Source organism: Thermobia domestica, chromosome 3 (genome assembly GCF_964235325.1).
Source record: "Thermobia domestica chromosome 3, izTheDome1.hap1.1, whole genome shotgun sequence".
Classification (NCBI taxonomy): Eukaryota; Metazoa; Arthropoda; class Insecta; order Zygentoma; family Lepismatidae; genus Thermobia; species Thermobia domestica.
The window spans coordinates 215964474-215986057 of NC_137456.1; the positions used below are offsets into that span (position 1 = coordinate 215964474).

At 35.7% G+C, this 21584-nt stretch overlaps 1 long non-coding RNA gene across 1 annotated transcript in view; it reads right to left on the reverse strand.

The window, feature by feature from the left end:
* Window positions 1–21584, reverse strand: part of LOC145681580 (uncharacterized) — a 121185-nt gene that overhangs the window by 16489 nt on the left and 83112 nt on the right. Inside the window, exon 4 of the long non-coding RNA XR_014130823.1 lies at window positions 3433–3533. This is a non-coding gene — a long non-coding RNA (uncharacterized LOC145681580). The remainder of the gene's footprint in view (window positions 1–3432; window positions 3534–21584) is intronic.

Consider the following 21584-nt stretch of genomic DNA (forward strand, 5'->3'; position numbering starts at 1 on the left):
ATTTTACTATGAAACATGCTAATATAAGGCAGAGGTAATATTATCAATGATTATAATTCTGCTAGAGTAAAGCAGAAATATCAGGGCAGCAACAGTCCCTATTGGCGAAACTTTCCATTTCTCTCTGAAAAACCATATTTGCCCATCTCCTGTTAATGATGATAAGTAATCATATTCCATATAATACAATTTTCACAAATGAGAATGAAAGTTCAATTAGCTTCAAATCATAATAGGCCAACATTGTAATAATGGGTATAATGATAAATAACAACGTATGGAGATTAGAAGTTTGCCCCAGAAACTCCCTGATTTGACATCCGTTTCACCGTTCCAGGTTTCTAGGGGTGGCCACTGATTTATCAATGAAGACTGTAATACTTAGGGATGGGCACGAGCGAGTTTTTTTTTAAACTCGACTCAACTTGAAACAGATATCTTTGAGGTCGACTCGAAAACTCGGCTCGAAAAATTTGTTCCAACTCGACTCGAATTTGGGTCAAGTTTCGAGTCGAGTCGAGCCAAAACGAGCCAATTTGAGCTAAACCCTGTGTAGTTCCAAGTACTCTCTTCAAATATCCTACATAGACAGTATAATTATCAATGATGATGATGATGATTATACTACTACTACTACTACTACTACTATTACTAATTATTATTATTATTATTATTATTATTATTATTATTATTATTATTATTATTATTATTATTATTATTATTATTATAACATTGTGTATAACCATGAAAGGTCGGCGGTTTGGACTGAAATACTTAAAACTAGTTGACTGTCGATCTCGGTCTTCGAGGAGTCTTCAGGAGGCAAGGACATCGGTCACGAGGTTCTGGGTTTGAGTTCCGGAGGAACAAGTATTCGGGCTTGAGCCAAAAATTGTTAAAACTCATAGAGCGTCGGCCAAACATGTTCATAGCTGCTCGGCCCGAGTTTAGGGTTGTCAACGGCTCGATGATTAGCATTAGATTTTTTTGAAAAAGAAATCATGCAATTTGGGTGGACTTCAGCCTGAAGGTCTCAAACTCCGTAAATCTTCCACTAATTACGGTTGGGATGATATTCTTGGGTATAAGGAATAACCCAGGCAAATCAGTTCAAACCACTTTTAAAATCGTAAAGGATCATTGCCCGAAAATGATCCCTTTCGAGCTTCATTCTAGACAGCCGAATACTGCTCACATCAACAAACAAGTGAAGGCGATACGGCCATGCCGATAAGCGAGGCAAGTTGAAACTTGCTTCGCTTCTTCGCTCTGGATACCACTACCGAACGCAATTGTTGGAATTCAAATACTGTGCCACAACAATGTGTATCTCAAAACTTTCGTAGTGACCCTCGTATCTGAATGAATCGATAAAGTACAAGAATGTGCATTTCCGCAACGATAAAAGTGAAACAAATAAACATGACTATGATAACAAAAATATGAAAGCGTAGAGCAGCAACAATATTCTCACCCCCCCCCCCTTCCCTCGCCCAAAAGCGAATTTCATTGTGTCCTTGATTGAAGATGATTCTAAAATACTAAACAGAGTTTTTGGGTTGTTGGAGAGTATGCCTCCCAAAAGATCTTCAGCCCCCCAAACAAAATATTTTAGTGACGCCACTGTGTTAGCATTTTTTGCGTGTGAAGTATTGTGATATACGTTTCTGAAATTGCATAGGGCATATGCTTTCTTACAATGGGAGACTAAAAAACAAATCTTCAGGAAACGCAACATAGCAGTTCTCATTATGAAGTCCCTTCATCTTTTTGACAAACTGAAAGGTCTCCTCCACAGCTGGAAACCGTGTCAATGGACTGTGGAGTGCGGGAATAATTTTACTATCTGTCCGGCAGGTATCAAAAGTCTGCGCGCGCGTTTCTAAGAAGAACCTGTGTTCACACGTTGTGAGTGTGTGTGTGTGTATTTGTGTGTGTGTATGGTATGTCGCTTATTCATATCTCTAGCGCTGTTGCAGAGTACAGGGTAGTTTCGAAGTCGACTACAATGCAACTTCATTGTCATTCAAGCATCGCGGAAGTATTGCAGTAAACTGTCCCAGAAGTATAGGATTCATCGTTTATGCTGAGATCAGTGTCTGTAGGGATGTCAGGAAGGTTCACTATGATTGTTTTCAAGCAGTGAAAAGTTTTAAAGAAAACTTATAACCGAAATTTACACGTTTTATTGATGAGAACTAATTTCAAGGTTACCATATCTGATATGAAAGAATTGTCTAAAGGAAAAAAATAATTCGACAAGAAAGTTAACGTTCTGTACGAAATCTGCAAGAAGAACAGTAAGAAATTTGTAGTATCTTTTGTGTGAATACGTCACCTATGAGAATGTGGTAGAATTTTCCTAACAAATGACAAAACAAGAGGAAAATGTGTAAGTACCGATAACGATATTTAATGCAAAGTGGAAACACTACAGGACGAGTTTGACTGACAGACGAATGGCCACACCTACACTACCCTTCTCCCCGCTCCCAGAACACTGAAATCTGACATGCTCGAGAAGTAGTGAGGGCTCTTAATATATACAGTGGTGCCCACCCCCTCATGTCCATGACGCACCCCCCTCAATTGTCTGTCCGTAGTTGTTCTTCCATGAAAAAAAAACTTTTCGATTAATTTTTACACACCCTCAAACATATTTATATAGATTTTTGCCCCCCTAAATATTTCAATGACGCAGGTTGCGTCATAGCCCCCCTTTGTGGGCACCCCTGATATATATTAATTCTAAGTACTAGCCGCTATTTGAGAAGTCGTCTTACTGTAGGAGAAATGAAACGGAAAGTACAGTCTCTCCAATAAAAATTTAATGCCGGAGGAATGAAATGTCCCTCTATTTGTTTATATCCATAATGTTTATTAAATAATGGAATAACTGGTTAAATAAACCACATATTATGTTCGGACATCATGAATAGAATATATCCAGAAAACTTCTAAAGTTTATAAAACGTAAAGAAGAAACGATGTCTGAAACCAAGTGAACACTTTATTATATTTATAATTTTGTCAACCAAAAGGAAACACATATCATACGTTTAGATTGACTAAAATATTGCTATATTTTGTTAGCCAAATATAAAGACATTATTTTCACATCAAAATATAGGTAAAGATAGATAGATAAACTTACGCTACATGTACTGCATAATCGTCAGGCATTATGAGCCTGGAATTTTTTTGCTTCTTTCAAACTTTAAAGCACTCAACGAGTGATTAGAATAACATCGAAACATTATATGGGACTAAATGTTAAACATACTCAAGAATAATAAAAACAAATTTTAAGATATTCTGGGAGTACTTTTAACTCTGGATTCATCACAGGAATGGATGTACTGCACGGATAACATAATGTACGTTCGCTAAATTTCTCTCTACTTCAATGAAAAACCGTGGCGTGAGTGCTACCTTTATAATCAAGAAGAATTCCCTGCTGTACGTCTGCTATCTTGTAATCTACAGAGCGAGCGGTTCATTTCCGGTGGATTCATTTGAGCAAATCTCACATCCTGCATAGAAAGAATAAAGTTGAGTTAGAATGACATATACGACCATAAAAATCTGAACTAAGTTTAAAAAAAAAAGAAAAAGAAAAGAAAAGAAATATCTCACAGAGAAAGAAATAATTTATGTGCATGTGAGAAAAAATAGTCACAAATAGAAAAAAAGATATGTTCACGAGATTTATAAGTAAAAACGATTTTACAGCAATAGCTACACTTTTTTTCATTTCTAAATGCACACTTTAATGTGTAGGTAAGACAGAGAAGTACGAATGTCTCCTCGCACGGGAATTTAGAATCTTCGTTAATGAAAATTCCGCGAGTAGCAGTAGTATGAATCCTATTTTGAACGCTTCGTCAGCAAAAATTTTGGGGTGGCTTTTAACTCAGAACCTATGGTCCCTGGCCCAGGTTCAATCACTTAGGGGTACCTAAAACCACCCCCTCAAAATTTTGGCAATGATCAGTTAGCCCATCTTCAAATTTTGGGAGGTGTATGTAGGAACCCCCTCCCGTAATTTCGAGCCGTTTTCAGCCGTTTAGAAATAAATGCCGATTTTGAAAATGGCTCGAAATTGAAAGCAGATAAGTGAGTCGTGATAACGGTATCTCATGCAAAATGATATTGTCTAGGGAGCTCTTGTTCCACATTTCGATTATCTTTTTATCTATTTGAAGATATCACATAGTTACTGTAAAATTAGCGGTATTTTAATTTCGCCTGGATGCGGTCTCTTAAATTTTGGAAATAGCTAAAATTAAAAATTTGTTATGGCAATATGAAGCCATTGTATTACCTCAGTAAATTTAGGTAGTCTATCTATTTTCCTTTTGTGGGTAAAAATGGCCAAAAATATAAATTTGGGAGGTTTTTGATCTAATTAATGAGACTTTATCATGTTAAATGGTTGAATACAGGAGTTCATTCTTTTCATAGGACATGGGTACATTGATGCTCATATCTTAAATATTGGGAGGGGTACACTTGCCGACCCTTAGATTTGGGAATTATCAAAAAAATGAAATTTGGTAAATGTTTCTAGGACTTGAACTCGGTAAATTTGGATGGTACTACTTTTCTTCTAAGGGTAGGAAAATTACCAAAATATTCGTAATTTGTTGTCATGTTCTCACTACGTGATTGGTTATTGATCTAATGTATCTTCTTTGATGAGTCGTTTAAAACATGAGTACATTGATGCTCCCTTCTCAAAATTTGGGAGAGCTGTGTTAACCCACCATTAAATTTGGGAAATATTAAAAAAGTAAAATTTGAAAAATGCTCTTTAGGACCTGAATCTGTAACATTCTAAATGTTGGTTGATCTTCTTATTCCCTTCTATGGATAAATAATGTCAATGTCAAAAAATTCGTACGGTCATATGCTCATCACATCGTCGGCTATTGACATAATTTATCTTCTTTGATGAGTAATTATTGCATTACCTGGTTATGTGGTCAAGCACATGGATCAATTCTCTTACATAAGACAAGGTACCTTGATTTCTCCAATTAAATTTGGCAGGAAATGTGTTGATTCACCGCAAAATTGATAAATATTCTCTAGAACGCAAATACATATTTCTGTAAATTTGTTTGGTTCACCTGACGTGAAATTTTTATGTATTTCACCACGGTCCACTAAGATGATGCTTTATTGCAAGGTACGATCATATGTATAAGTACATTCTTTTTTCTCCTAATCGGGCATATGGTACCATGGTACCTCTCTTTGAAATTTTGGTAGGTGCCCACCTTTGTTTGGTAATTGTCAAAACTAAAAATTGGTAAATGGTCTCTAGGATTAAAGTATATACTAATGTGAGTTTGAAAGGTCCATGTTATTTCCTTTTGTAGGTTAAAAAAAAACCGCAAAAAAATCAAAATTTGGGAGAATTTTGCTCCAATTTATCTTCTAAGGTATTATTGTAACATATGATGATATAGATGAACACAGGGTCTCATTTTGATTCACTGGATATGTGGATCTTTAAATATTCTTTTCAGATTTCGGTAGGGTGCATTTGGCCCACCCTTAAATTTAGGAATTGTAAAAAAATCAAAATTGATAACTGTTCTCTATGATTTCGGGATATATCTTTGTAAATTTAGATACCTACGTTTATCCCTTGCATGATAAAAGATCTTCAAAATTTAATTTGGGGGATTTTGTCCTCATTTAAGATTAGGTACACTATGTGATCAAAAGTATTCGGACACCTCCAAAAACATACGTTTTTCATATTAGGTCATATGTGCTACCACCTACTACCAGGTACTCATTATCAGCGACCTCAGTATTCATTAGACATCGTGAGAAAGCAGAATGGGGCGCTCCACGGAACTCACGGACTTCGAACGTGGTCAGGTGACTGGGTGTCACTTGTGTCAAAAGCCTGTACGCGAGATTTCCAGACATCCCTAGGTCCACCATGTCTGATGTGATAGTGAAGTGGAAACGTGAAGAGACACGTACAGCACAAAAGCGTTCAGGCCGACCTCGTCTGTTGACTGACAGAGACCGCCAACAGTTGAAGAGGGTCGTAAAGTGTAATAGGCAGAATGGGGCGTTCCATCCAGACCATCACACAGGAATTCCAAACTGCATCAGGATCCACTCCAAGTACTATGACAGTTAGGCGTGAGGTGAGAAAACTTGGATTTCATGGTCAAGCGGCTGCTCATAAGACACACATCACGCAGGTAAATGCCGAACGACGCCTTGCTTGGTGTGAGGAGCGTAAACATTGGAAGATTGAACAGTGGAAAAACGTTGTGTGGAGTGACGAATCACGGTACACAATCTGGCGATCCGATGGCAGGGTATGAGTATGGCGAATTCCCGATGAACGTCATCTGTCAGCGTGTGTAGTGCCAACAGTAAAATTCGGAGGTGGTGGTGTTATGGTGTGGTCGTGTTTTTCTTGGAGAGGGCTTGCACACCTTGTTGTTTTGCGTGCCACTCTCACAACGCAGGCCTACATTGATGTTTTAGCACCTTCTTGCTTCCCACAGTTGAAAAGCAATTCTAGGATGGCGATTGCATCTTTCAACACGATCGAGCACCTGTTCATACTACACAGCCTGTGGCGGAGTGGTTACACGACCATAACATCCCTGTAATGAACTGGCCTGCACAGAGTCCTAACTTGAATTCTATAGAAAACCTTTGGGATATTTTGGAACGCCGACTTCGTGCCAGGCCTCACCGACCTACATCGATACCTCTCCTCAGTTCAGCATTCCGTAAAGAATGGGCTGCCATTCCCCAAGAAACCTTCCAGCACCTGATTGAAAGTATGCCTGCGAGAGTGGAATCTATCATCAAGGCTAAGGGTGGGCCAACACCATATTGAATTCCAGCAGTACCGATGGAGGGCGCCACGAACTTGTAAGTCATTTTCAGCCAAGTGTCCGGATACTTTTGATCACATAGTGTACGTTATTATATCATATGATCATCTGGATGAATACAGGACATAGTCTAACTCATTGATTAAAAGCTATCTTTGATGAAATCTGATCGATTGATCCCTGCTTCTAGCTCCAAATTTTGAGCTTCGAACTAACATCTAATTATTGTAATTACTGATATACAATAACAATTTCACACGTTGAACCTTAGGATTGTAGTGTAAATTTAAATTTTTGGCATTTTTTTAACCATGAAAGGGAAACGAGGTGGACCACCCAAATTTATAGTGATATATATTAAGGTCCTGTACTATTCTACCAAATGTTTAAATTGGATAATTTCCAAAATTTAAGGGATGGGCCAAGATATCCCTTCCAAATTTTAAAAAGGGTGCATCAATATACTTATGTCACATGATAGGGAATGGACCCCTATACACGCCCATATAACCATATAAGGTAATAGGACCTTATCAAATGGAATAAATTGGGCCAAAAACCAAACATGTGGTACAACGTATTGCTCACGTTTATATTTTGGCAATGTTTTGCCCATGAAAGGGAACAAGGTGGACCACCCAAATTTATAGTGATTCATATTGATGTTCTATACTATTATTCCAAATTTAGCAATTTCCAAAATTTAAGGGGTGAGCCAGGGTACCCCTTCCAAATTTTTAAAGGAGTGTACCAATATACCCATGTCTTCTGAAAAGGAATTGACTCATGTACACTCCCATATAACCATATAAGGTAATAAGACCTCATCAAAGGGTATAAATTAGGTAAAAACCTCCGAAATTTGAATTTTTGGCTAATCGACCCATGTTCTCAATCATCTAACCTATGCAATACAGGTTCACCAAAGAAGATAAATTATGTCAATAGTCGATCACGTGGTGAGAACATGAATGTACGAATATTTTGGTAATTTTTACCCATAGAAGGTAATATGGACAAAATCTCGCGGCCGAAACCTCGTCGCCCAAAACCTCGCGTGGTCAAAACCTCGCTGCCCAAAACCTCGGAGAGAAAATCTAGCCGGGCCAAAACCTCGCCGCCCAAAACCTCGCGTGGTCAAAAACCTCGCCGCCCAAAACATCGTAGGCCAAAATCTCGCCTGGTCAAAACCTCACCGTTCAAAAATCCCGCCTGGTTAAAACCTCGCCGTTCAAAAACCTTGCGGACCAAAATCTCGCTTGGCCAAAACCTTGCAGAATAAAACCTTTTCTTCAAATTTACCCAATGAGTTTCTTAATATTCAATTCAATAATAATAATAATAATAATAATAATAATAATAATAATAATAATAATAATAATAATAATAATAATAATAATAATAATAATAATAATAATAATAATAATTATAATTATAATTATAATAATAATAATAATAATAATAATAATAATAATAATAATAATAATAATGACAAAAAGAAGAATAAGAAGAAGATACAAAATATCGTGATTGTATGCTTTCTCGGGGTATTGCCGTTTCCTCCCACTTTCTTAATTCCATCATTTCCTTCATTGTGATCATCTACATCTCCTTTAACCTTCAAGACATATCGAGGGACGTAAAAACTCAGATATTATTTCATACTTTCGTAAATATTATTAGATTTTGTTAGGATTTCCTAAGGTCACCTTCAAAGTGAAATAAAAACCATCCCAGGCTCAAACCCCATATATGTTGAAACTTTGATCAAGGCCAGTCGAGTGGCTCAAGAGTTATTAAGTCACAAACGCATCCACTTTCATTTTTTATGTATTTCTATATGTCTCCCCCTTCCCGTCAAAGTGAAATGATAAAAAACACCCCAGGCTCTAACCTGATCTGTGTGTAAATTAGATCGAGATTGGTCTCGTGGTTCAAGAGTTATTAAGTTTTATTTATTTTTAAATATCTCCCCCTCCCCTTCGGTGTGCCGTTAAAATGAAATTATAAAATACATCCCAGGCCCGAACCTCATCTATGTTGAAAATTTCATCGAGATCGGTCTTGTGGCTCAAGAGGTATGATGTCACAAATATAGTCATTTTCAAAGCAAGCATTAGAATTTTCCTTCTCATTAATTTAATGCAAGTATGGGTTATTACAAAATGTATACATATAGCAATATATAGAGTATTCTACATCGAAGAAATCGTCGTGACGACGTTTTATACTGACGACATTTCTTCCCAGGCAGAGATTACTTCCCGCGTAGTTTAGACCGGGCGAGATTCTGTGTCCCGAGATCAGGACTGCGAGGTTCTGGACAGGCGAGATTTTGGGTGTGACGAGATTTTGGGATGCGAGGTTTTGACCCGCGAGGTTGTCGTCGCGAAGTTTTGGCCTTGTGAGATTTTGTTCCGCGAGGCTTTGGGCGGCGAGGTTTTGGCCCGGCGAAATTTTGGGCCGCGAGGTTTTGGGCGGCGAGGTTTAGGCCAGGCGAAGTTTTGGTCTGCGAGGTTGTCGCCGCGAGGTTTTGTTCCCAAACCAGAAGAAGTACCCAAGTTTAGGAAATTATATATTTATGTCCTAGAGAACATTTATCAATTTCGTTTTTCGACAATTTTCGAAACTAGGGATCAGGGCAATGTATCCATCCCAAAATTTAAGGTGGAACCATCAATGTTTCCAAGTCCTATACAAGAGAATGGACCTCTGTACTCAATCATGTAACTATATAGCGTGATAAAGTCTCATCAAAGAGGATAAATTAGATCAAGCATTTTCCAAATTTAAATTTTTTGAAAGTTTTTGCATCGTGTATCCAATATATCTGTTCCAGTGAATTGTAGATGCTTTTCATCCGAAACCACCTGAACTGTTTACAGTGTATATTTTATATGCGTATTTCGCGGCTATATTGGATACACGATGTAGAAATTGTGATCCATTTGTATTATTTTCCTCACCTCCTTGTGGTAATGGACCTTTACACCAGATTTCGTTTTTGTAGTACGAGCTGTTGGGTTCAGGATTTTGTTTGGCCATATAGGTTTTCAGATGGCGATATTTTGAACCGTTTAATGCTTTTCGTACACGTCTAATGATACTGTACTTCCGTAGTACAATTCGTTTTCCAGACACGAGTCGTTGACACATTGACATTTTGATCGGCCACATTGGGTTCAATACGTCAACGTCCGCGAAATTTCAAACCAATAGATGTGTAGTATTTATACGTATATCAATCTGCAAAACATTAAGTCAATCTGCCCATGGGAAGTGGGTGAGAGGTTGCTTGCAAAAGTCGATTGGCATGACCTTCGGGCTGCCATATTGGATTTATCCTTTGCTGTCTGCCCGGCATATTTCACCAGTATTCCTTCGTGGCCCTCCTCTATCTAAATATATGTGCAGTTTCCGGATCCCCGATTCTTGGGAGAGAACCTTTACTTGTCAGTTGAAAGTTTATCCAATTTTTTAGACTTCCAAACTATGCTATGCATAAGTGACGGAAGTCTTACAGAACAGTTCTGTCCGTCCGTCTGTTTGTTGGTCGGAAGGTATCAGAGCACAAACAGTAAGAGATATCAAGAAGAGGTTTTTCGCAATCGATTTAGTATCTCTAGAAAATGTCCTCTGTTAACTTGTTATTCAGCCGAATGTGATTGAAAATAGCCATTTTCGGTTTCATCGTTTTTCACCGTAGAACGGTAATAGATAGTGAAAGCCGTTTCTTGCAATCGATTCCATGTCTCGAGAAAACATATAGTCTCCATCCGCAATACTCCGCCAAAAACGGAAGTGATTGAAATATAGTACTTTCGGTTTCAGTACTAATTTCCGTAGAACAAAAACGGTAAAAGATATCTAGAAGCGGATTCTTGCAATCGATTCAAGGTCTTGAAACAGAGAGGAAGGAGCTGGGAGGGATTCTAACGTTTAAAAGAGACGGTAGTCACGGGAAATCAAGAACACCGGTATCTTCGTCGATGGTTTTACAGGTATACTACTCGTGGATCTTTAACTATGTGTACAATGTCAATATTTGTTTTATTTTCCTCTCTTATTTTATCCCTTTCCCTTCTTCCATTTTGTCTTACTCTCTGCTTTTCTCAGATTGTAAAACCGCGCTACTACGTCACACATTGGCATACAATATCGTGCAAGGATTATGGTGATGGTAATGTAATTGCAGTTTTGGATAATAGTTGCATAGAAAAATCCAAATTAACTCAGAGGTTATTTTCAACATCCTCTCAAATCGTGTTTTGTTGCTAGCATGATGAAGCAAGAAATATCAGGCAAGTAGCAAATATTCAATTGGATCAATCAAGGATCTCCGAGAGTTGAACACACAGTGCACACACAGTTCACTTCTGGTGGTACATGCATCTCAATCATCGATCAATATCGATCTTTATCATGATATCTTTCATTGTCTTGGAGAAACTAAATGCGCCATTCCTCTAACAGTTATGAAAGCATGTTTATCCCTCGTAAAGTGAAAACGTACATTAACATTACAGAGAACAAATCCATCCAAAAATCACAGAAATAATTCCGAGCGTTTGCGAGTAATCGTCTTTCAAGACATGAACACTAATTAATCAACTCAGCTATATTCTTCAGGTACTGTTCGAGTGATATATTTGTCTAAATGATTGGGAGTTTACATAATGGAATGATTTTTATCTTTTCTTCAAAATTAACATTGCGGCAAAAATGGTGATTATTGGATAACTTTTATTTTCAACTTCCAGAATCTAACCACGTTTTAAGAAAAGTCTAATAATTGATATTTGATGGAACATTTATTTTATTTTGTTTCTTTTCTCTGTTTTGTTTAATGAATCATACTAATCGTAATTCTAAAATTAACATTTTTTTTTTTTAAGAAACCAGCCAAAAACCGAATCATAAGGTATCAGGATGGCAAGTTATGCACAATCAATTTGATAAGTATTTAATATGTTGGTGAGGAAGACAATTACAGCAATTCTATGAAAAAAAAAAATTATGTCCACAAGCTATGCATTATCCGACTAGTCTATTTTTAGCATCTTCTCATATATATTATCAATTTGTGCACTACTTTTTTCTCTGTTTCTATTGATTTTTAACGCTCTGTTTCGTTATGTTTATCCATTTATATCTGTGGACATTTCTTTGGGTTATCTTAGAATATACATTCCCAAAGTAGCACACCAAATGCTCCGCGAAAAAAAGGGGGGAGAAGAACTGAAAAATGTGACTTTGTGCAGTGTACTGTGATTTTTGTGTTTATTTGTTTATTTCGCATGTTCTGAAAATAAATTGAAGAATTTTGGAATTAAATTTAACTTCCATATGATTTTTTTTTTTTAAATGTAACAAGCGTACTTTGCAAATATACGCTTATGAGGTTTTTAAAAAATATGGAATCTAGAATACTTCCTCTGAATTAATTTTCCAACATGTTCCTTTACTTTGTATGTGAGTTTTTTTTAAAAAAAATCTGTTTAGTAGAATTAGATAAAATAATAATAATAATAATTAAATGTAAAAAAGTTTCCTATTTGAAGCGATCAAACACTTCTATTGTTAACGTAGCTGTTATGCTACCAAGTAGTAAAGTATACAGATGCTAGCTAGATAAGAACAGGTACTCCGCGACAAATTCTTCTTATTCTTATTATTTTATAGTGCACCACGAATGAAAAAAATTGGGAAAGTTAGAGTGTTTGTGCTGTACAGACTGATGACTATTGTAGCGTGTAATCTTTGTTGACGGGAGGCGTAGAAGAGCGAACGCCCTCGAAATTAACTTCTAAACAAGGAAATAACACGGAATGATACAGCTGAATGTTAAGACGATAATACACCACAAGAAAGACGGAAGAGAATTTAGATCGAGTGAGAGGGGCCTCTGAATTGAATGAATGAATAAATGAGTAGATGCCTCCATTAGAAATAACGGACCACATGAAAAAGAATATCGTATAAACACTCTTGAGAACATGATACAAGGGTTAAAAACAGAAACGCTACTCAGTAATTTTTTTTTAACTTGTTACAAGCGTCGTCAGCCTTGAGAGTAGTGGGAGAAGTGTAATCAAGTTCGTAGAAGTTGAAGTGTTTTGGGGCCAGGTGTTCGAAGCTTCGTGAGGGGACGGTCATTGAGTGGCCTCCAGAAGAGGGAGAACCATGTACACAAAGTTCGTTCCACCCAACCATGTTTGGTGTTTAACAGCCGTAACGGAAACACCAATTGTTCCTTCAGCCATTCGTCATCGTTGTGGTGCGTGCTTTTGTAAGTATAGGTAGAATGTTTATGCGTTTGTTTTGTCTGGGTGAAACATATCTAGGCCGACCTTCTGCTCTGTAACACGTTGAGTTTTTTTCTTCCTTTTTTCTGCAACGGCCTTTTGTGTCCTTCAGAAGGTCAGAAGCCTATCGTAACGTAGGCAGTTGGGTTACTCGGTGTTCGGTGTATTACTTGCAGCGAAAAATACTTAATACAAAATGTTTTCAACGATTATAAACTTTTATCCTTACAAACATTTGCAAGAACTAATCTTTTGGAATCACAAGGCTTCAGTAAAAATCATATGACTTTTCTTTCATGGAGATGCCGTAGTGTTCCCATTGAAATTAATAGAACGGTTCATTCCTGCTTCTTCAGATCACTGACATTCAACAGATACAGAAATGATAATGATGATTTTGAATGCTGCTATGATGATTTTGAATGAATGACGTATATTGTCATGCAATAAAACCCTCTTCAGAGTAAGTTCAATTTCCTGTTCAGTCAGTTTCCTTCTAAGTACAGATAAGCCAAACACACTTCCGTATCAAAATGTGTCATTCAGCTGATTACTATTCCTCCGAACCGGTAGTTAAAATTTCTTCAAACTAATGAAGCTGGAACTTAAAATTTCTGCTTTTCTACCGGAAAAAATATTTAAGATGCGTGATCAACCATCATGCGTCAGACATGAATTTGATTCCCGGTGGAAAAACTAACTATTGCCTTGGTACTAATAATGCATTAAAATAAATAATACGATAATTGTTTAAGAACAATGCATTAAAACAATAACAGCTTGCCCTAAGTAAAAATCCACGTTGCGCCACTAATTCAAGTACTTGATACTAAATATGATAGGTTTGGAAAATGGGCAGGCAACACTCATTTCGGCTGAACTAAATTAGTTCATAATTTTATTTCTTGCAGTGATGAAAATCCAGGCTTCTCTAAGCATATACGTTGTATAGGTATATATGCTACATATAGAGTTGACCATTTATCTTGATACGCTCTTGTAACTCATAGACTAAAAAAGCTGAAATTTTGTACTATGCAAATATCAGCAGAAAGGACATTTACATACTCTGTTATATTACCAAATTAACAGTGTTGCCAACTCAAAATAAAGCTACATTTTCGAAATGGCATTACGCCAGGTTATTACATATTTCAAATTTTCATTTAAACGGAAACTTATGATATCACATTTATTATTCAGTGCTGCAAACTAAGCACACTACGGTGTTACAAACATTCAAATGTTGGTGGCTTCTGCAGCGGTAATACTAAAAATGAGACGGATAGAGCAATGCATATCCAAAGTACTTTAGTATATAATACTTGTCGATGATTTGACGGATTTCGAATGAATAGGAGCAAAGATACAAATTATTGAAAATTTGACTTTTTTCTGAAATCTTTATTTCGAAAAACTGCTTAGAAAGTACATCACAACATAATTGGATAGGTGGTTTTCAATAGATGTAAAGTTTATAAAGTTGTTTACGGCAAATTGATCATCTCAAACCGTCCTGGAGATATGGTACATACTAGTAAAGTTCACAATAGTGCTTAAGATTATGTAATTCCGAAAACTTGTTCTAACTACATGTGCCAAAAAGTATTTTTGAAATGTTATGGAAGTAAGGTAAATAAAAAACTGTTGTGAAAAGTTCCCACAAATACACCATTCTAAACGATATATCAAATTTAAGATTTTTTTACATATCTCTGGAGTGGTTTAATATATCAAATTGCTGTCAATGGGTTTATGATCTTTATGTCTATTGAAAACCATGTACGGAATTGATGTGATACTTATCTAAACATTTTTTCGAAATAAAATATTTCGACAAAGTAAAATTCACTTCTACTCGTTCGAAACACGTTATAGGACACACTAAGGTACTTCGATATACATTATCCCGTTTGCCTCACTTGCACAATTATTACTATAGAGCCCTCCAAATTTGATTGTTTTTCGATATTTTTGATACTGTAGCATCTTTTGCATCACTGCATAATAGGGGTGATATTGTAGTTCTCGTTTAAGATGTAGATTTGAAATGTGTCATAATCTGACAAACCATTTTAAAGGAAATATACTTTGTGTTTGATTGACAACATTGTTAATCTGGTTGAATTGCAGAATATGTTATTGGTAGACAATGTCCCCATGTTGATTTTTGCATGATACAAAATTTCATCGTTTTATATCTATTAGTTTAAAAGTTACATGGGCGTATCACGCTAAATGGTTCACCACCCTTGACGCTCAGGCATACACTGGATAAAATGGATTCAATCCTGCCTTACACTGGATAAAGCGGCAAACTGGTTATGATATGGTTTTAGCCCCTCCCTTAATCATATCCTGAATTCGCCACTGAAAGCATGAAGTATATATATATATATATATATATATATATATATATATATATATATGTGTGTGTGTGTGTGTGTGTGTGTGTGCGTATATATATATATATATATATATATATATATATATATATATATATATATATATATATATATATATATATATATATATATATATATATATATTTCATGCTCTTCATAAGAAAGAGGGGTTTGCTGAGAACTTTTACCTTCATCTTCACACAATAAAATGTTTTTGTATTAGGTCTACTCACGCAAGTTCTGCCTGACGAAACGCAAAACAACGTTCTTGAATTTATCTTTAGGAATTCCACACTTTACCATGTACCATCTTGCACAAGAAAAGAAAAATATCTATTAAATCGTACAAATGCCTTTCCTATATGGTAGGCATTGACCTTTACGTCAGTTAGTCTACCTTTATACGCCTTATATACATATAAAGAGAGAGAGAGAGAGAGACGTAATGTTACGTCATTTTACTCAGTTCTTGTATGTGGTATTCCTATTAATTATGTTCTATCTCCATTTCTTCCTTAAATTTTCGGCTTTCATCTATTCTTAGATTGTTTCTTCTACTAGCCTTACTCTGCTAGGTAAGTGGGTCTGCCTTTGATAAGAACATCCCCTCACATATATATTTTATCTCTCCCCTTCCCAAAATCCCGACTTTTCTGTAAATGAAGGGGTTGATTTCAGAATTTTAAGATAATTTATCCTCATATTTGATTTGGACCCCCGAAAATTTGAACCCCTCCCGAAATAAATTCCTGTATAGGTGGGTATTTAGAAATACGTCTATTATCGTTAGACGATAAACAACAATGCAATAAATCTATTACTAAACAGTATTTTTTTTTTAAATTATAGTAATCTCTTCAAAACTATCAATCATTATTAGCAACAAACGATATACTCGTACTTTATAGCCCCGTATTTTTTTAATTTATTCGAAAACTACGAATGATAATTTGTTCTCCAGCATCTCATTTTGTTCGACTTGATCTGATCTATCGATTCACTTAGTTATCTACTTTCTGGACAATAATATAACTGAACAAAATATATTTAAAGTTTAAGACTCAATCATAATTTTGGGCTACACCTCATTAACCATCCGCTGTAAGGTCGTCTTTTTTGTGTCATAATGGAAAACTTGATTAACATATACTTCAGCATCAATCTCATCTTAATAGGTGACGCGACTATAGTAGATTGTCATTTTTTAGGTTTACAAAACAATTTATTTTTGTTTATTTTCTCAATAACTACGCATGAGGATTTACGCTTAGCTCATATCATTTTGTTCTTCTCATTCGCCTTTATCAATTGGGTGTGTTTTAACTATCGACAAATGTTTTTCAGTTAAACGCTAAAAATATTGTAGAATTTCATTTGTCGTCAGATTTCACTTGAATAAACTTTAGAAAATTAAATATCAAACCCTTCGAATTACAAGTATATGAACGATCAGACAATCCATAAATATAAATCAAAACATGAAAGAGATTGCTTCAAGATTCAATTCCACATGGGAGTTTTCATTACCTTAAGGGTATACAATGAATTTTTAATAAGATAAATATGTAAGTATATGTCAGTCATCTAAACAGGGTGAATTTCTTATCAACTGTTTAATAACGGAAACTTTTGATAATAACAAAAGAAAACAAAAAAAAACTATCAAAAATAACACTTTTATAAAATTCACTAAATATAATTTGGTAGGGTAATTCAGCATCTACTTTATTGACACATTTTTTTTAAATATTCTTTTTGTGAGGTTAAGAAATAGGACTAAGATTTAAAGTATTGGGCGCTCTTCCTAAGGTTGAGGGATAAAGATTTTATGGATATTAGGGAAATATTTCACCCACGTCCAATATTTTTAATTTTAGTACAATTTGATTTTACTCCACCAAAAAAAGAAAGAAAGAAAGAAAGAAAGAAAGAAAGAAAGAAAAATAATTTCCTCATTTGTAGTGCAATTTTCTAAACCTTTGTTAATAAGGCAATAACACTGAATGACTTCTCCTTTTTTGATGCATTTTGTATAGGTGTTGTTTTTAGGAATTATTTCTATAGTTACTATTATCATCATTGTCATTATTATTTTTATTTGACTATTTAGACTTTATTGATATTTTAACTTGCATTGTGGAATATAATAGTCTTTTTACTCTTATAGCGGAAAGGAAAAGAAAATTGTTCCAAGTAGCTGACATATAGTCAACAGAACGCCTAGTCACCTGCAACCAGCCTAACTTCCATGAAAGTTGGTTGTATAAGCAGCAGGCGCTTGGTGATTATATCTAAATAACTAATTTTATACTAAAAAGATCAGCTAGAGCGGAAATTAAGTGAAAATGTTATGTTGTCACCAGGTCTATGTGTCTGTGCAAAATGTCGAAGTTCTAATTAGTAAGAATATGAGTGAAATTTAAGCTGGAACATTTTATTCGAAAGAGCAAAAAGCTAATAGGGACATTGTAATAAAAGCTAGTGTAATAAAACAAAAAGAAATCGTATTAAACATGAATCTAAAAGGCAAAATTTCTGAGTTATGAACTGCCAATGTTGTTTTAAAAAATTACGACATGCAGCTAAAGCGGCTTTCCTTAACACTTTTACTAGTAAAATCACAGGATTTTAGAGGAAGTTGAAGATTTTTTTTATTATTATTCAGAAAGCTATTGTTTATACCCTAATTGCCCCAAATTCATGGTTCATACTTGCCTCTACAGTGAGTCATGTTTCCAAATAATACCATACTCATGAATCAAGAGAATCTTTCGGGAGTTTTTCCGAAAAGACAAAAAAAAAAAATCATCAACCGTTTTGCAGTTAATGCGACTCGCAGAGGGAAAGAGAAAAAGTAAACGGTTGCACGTGATATTTTAAGTAAAATGGAGATAAGAAAGCACTAACATTTTAATTAAATATATATATAAATACCATTTAAATTACAATTCGTGGACATGAATCAGCATATGATTCAAAGATTTTATAAGAGTTAAACAAACTATTTTAAGTTCGATCTAAATATCAATATTTCAGAATGAATCTCCATAACGAATTTTAGAAACTGAGGTTGCATACCCAAAGAATTTCAAGCAATGATCCAGTCTTGGCTTCTAAAATGTAATGTGGAGGTGTGACACGACTCTGAAACACATAGAATATATAGTTAAATACAAGCTCTACAATTACAGTTAGCTTATCCTTCATTTAGTCACTATAGCCAGGTCCTACGCTTGTTCTGCTCGATTAGATTCTCTATTTTTTGTCAGTTTATAACTCTAATTGGAGTAGTAAAAAAAAAAGATTAAAAAAATTGACATTATTTAGGAAGAAATTGTTTTATTAAGGATATGATAGGAAGACTGTTCAAACGATCATATTAAGTTCCCAGTTCTTATGTCAAAAGGAAAAGATTAGCGGAGGATCGCAGAGTATGGATGAAAACCTTCAACTATACATTTGTAAGTAGATTGCGAATGATGATGATGATATGATAATTCTGAACAACGGATTTTTTTTTATCTTCGTTATGTCTATGATATTTCGTTACTTATCGTCCTTCATTTGATTTTTTAAAATCAATAAAACAATGTATATATCGTATGTGAACAATGAAACACATCCGATCTTGATTAAGCTTGGCACACTTCTAGACCTTGAAAGGAAAAGAATGCGTAATAGATTAAATTCAACCGATCCTGTCCAAAGTTGTTATCGTGATAGACTTTAAGGAACTTAGTAAGAATATGAAATGTTATGGTGTGCTGGTCTTTAGTTTCTGAGATATGGGCAATCAAATTAGTCAAATTTTTGAGTACACAATTTGACTCAGTGGTAAAGTGCTTACTTCTGGTGAATGGGGTTCATGGTTCTATCCCCGGCCAAGTAAGTTTGTGCTGGACAACATCATGTTCGTCGGTTTTCTCAGTGTACTCCTGTTTCCCCCACATTTTCATTCCACCAAATTATTCCATCATCATCCACTTGTTTTAATCATCCGTCTCCCTAAAGGGCATAATCGTGGGACGTTAAACTTAAAGATTCCATTTTCTGTCAAATTCTTGCAAAAAAAAAAGAAAAAACCTGCTGTTTAGAACAAATACACACAACAAACATGTTATTAAACATTAATTTGAGGGATAAGAAAGTAAGTAAAGAAACGATTGCTTATCTATATCGTAAACACATTGCATACTTATAATAAGGACTTACTTTAAAAAGAAAACAATGGTGGACAGATTCTTGTCTGCAATACAGAAACTTACTAGTTTTGCTTTTCATCACAGAATTCTTCTGTTTCCTATACATCGTGACGCCAAGTTACCCATTTTGTAATGTGATCAATGGGATTATAACGTTTCTCCGTCCCCTTCCTATCTCCGTTGGCACCTGAATTGATTATGAGACGATGCGTGCGATGGAAGACCGGAACCTCATTCCACCTGCTTTGAACCGGCTTTAGGCGTCGGTCGCGAGAGTTGTGACGTCACCGACAGTCACAGCATCTTGCATTTACGCAAGATATTAGCGTGAATGCTTTGACGCTACTTGGCTTAAAATGGATCCACTACCCAACCTTGATTTAAATAAAATTCACATGACTCCACGATCTTTCTTTTTAATCTGGCGACATTATGTTTACTATCCTTCTTGCACGATCAAAGCTACGAAACGTGTTATACGTGCTGTTTCTTTTCTCTTTATTTTTTCTTTTAAAATGTATGACTGCGTGTTACAAACACCTTTTTCAATAGAAGGTTACGATTCGACGCACAAAGCACCAATGAAAAATGAGCACCACAAAGTATTCTTTACAGCATAGATACATGTCTATCTAACTGTCAGATACACGTACAGACATACCTATACTTTTACATTACATTAACAATGGGACCTCTAGTTTGACGTACCTTGTTTAAGCCTCGCAGGCTGAAGAAAACGGAAGAATATGAATGGACACTATGTTATCCGTTACAAGTTTACATAGCATAGCCTAAGGTCGAACCAGGAACACTTCATATCAGAGGAGAGTAATTATATAAATGAACTTCGGAAAGCATCTCATTGCAATCACTACGAAACAAATATATGAGCTTGTGGTGTGTAATAGTACAGAATAAAATAATTTTTCTATCCGCAGTACGACCAGCATTACATATTATAACAGGAACCCGATATGTAACCCCCTGGAAATTTCTACAGCCACAATCTTGGTGGAGATTGATAGGGACACAACGCGTAAAGGGATAGAGAGAGATTCAGAACTATGAATGTGGTTTCGGTTCTTTTTCTAGCTTCCATCCTTCAAATCTTGTGAAATTCAAAATGCACTTATTTACCTTGCTGTCTGTAACACCACATCCAGATAGGGAAACATTCTCCGATTGGTATTGGAGAACACATAGAGGAATCTGCAAGACAGGCCCAGCCATTTTCTTTTACTGGTTCTTGATGTTTTAACATTTCTATAAAATTGCTATTTACTCTGTATGAATGTTAATACTATTAATATTGCCAGTTGTTATTATAGTTGCTGTTTGTGAGTGGACGCTAATAATTATTTGGTCTAGGAATTAATTCGTGCGGGTGGACAAGAGATGGCGCAACGAACGGAGCGTCCCACAGTTCCGTGTATCCACACATGTGTTGCAAACCCCTGTCATCGCGTATCGTTCGTAGTATAGGGCAGTGGATTAAAGCGTCAACAACACCAGTTTGTAGTTAAGTGAACATGGCGCAATTTGTGCCTGATAAAGTGTTTTTGCGGGGTGTCCTGCTGCATTACTTTAACATGCAGAAAAGTGCGACTGAAAGTCATCGTATTTTGGTGGAAGTGTATGGTGACCATGCTCTAGCTGAGCGAACGTGTCAGAAGTGGTTTGCACGGTTTAGAAGTGGTGATTTCGGCTTGGCAGACCAAGAGCGAGCTGGACAGCCAAAAAAAATTTCAAGACGAAGAATTGACAGCATTGCTCGAGCAGGATTCGTGTCAA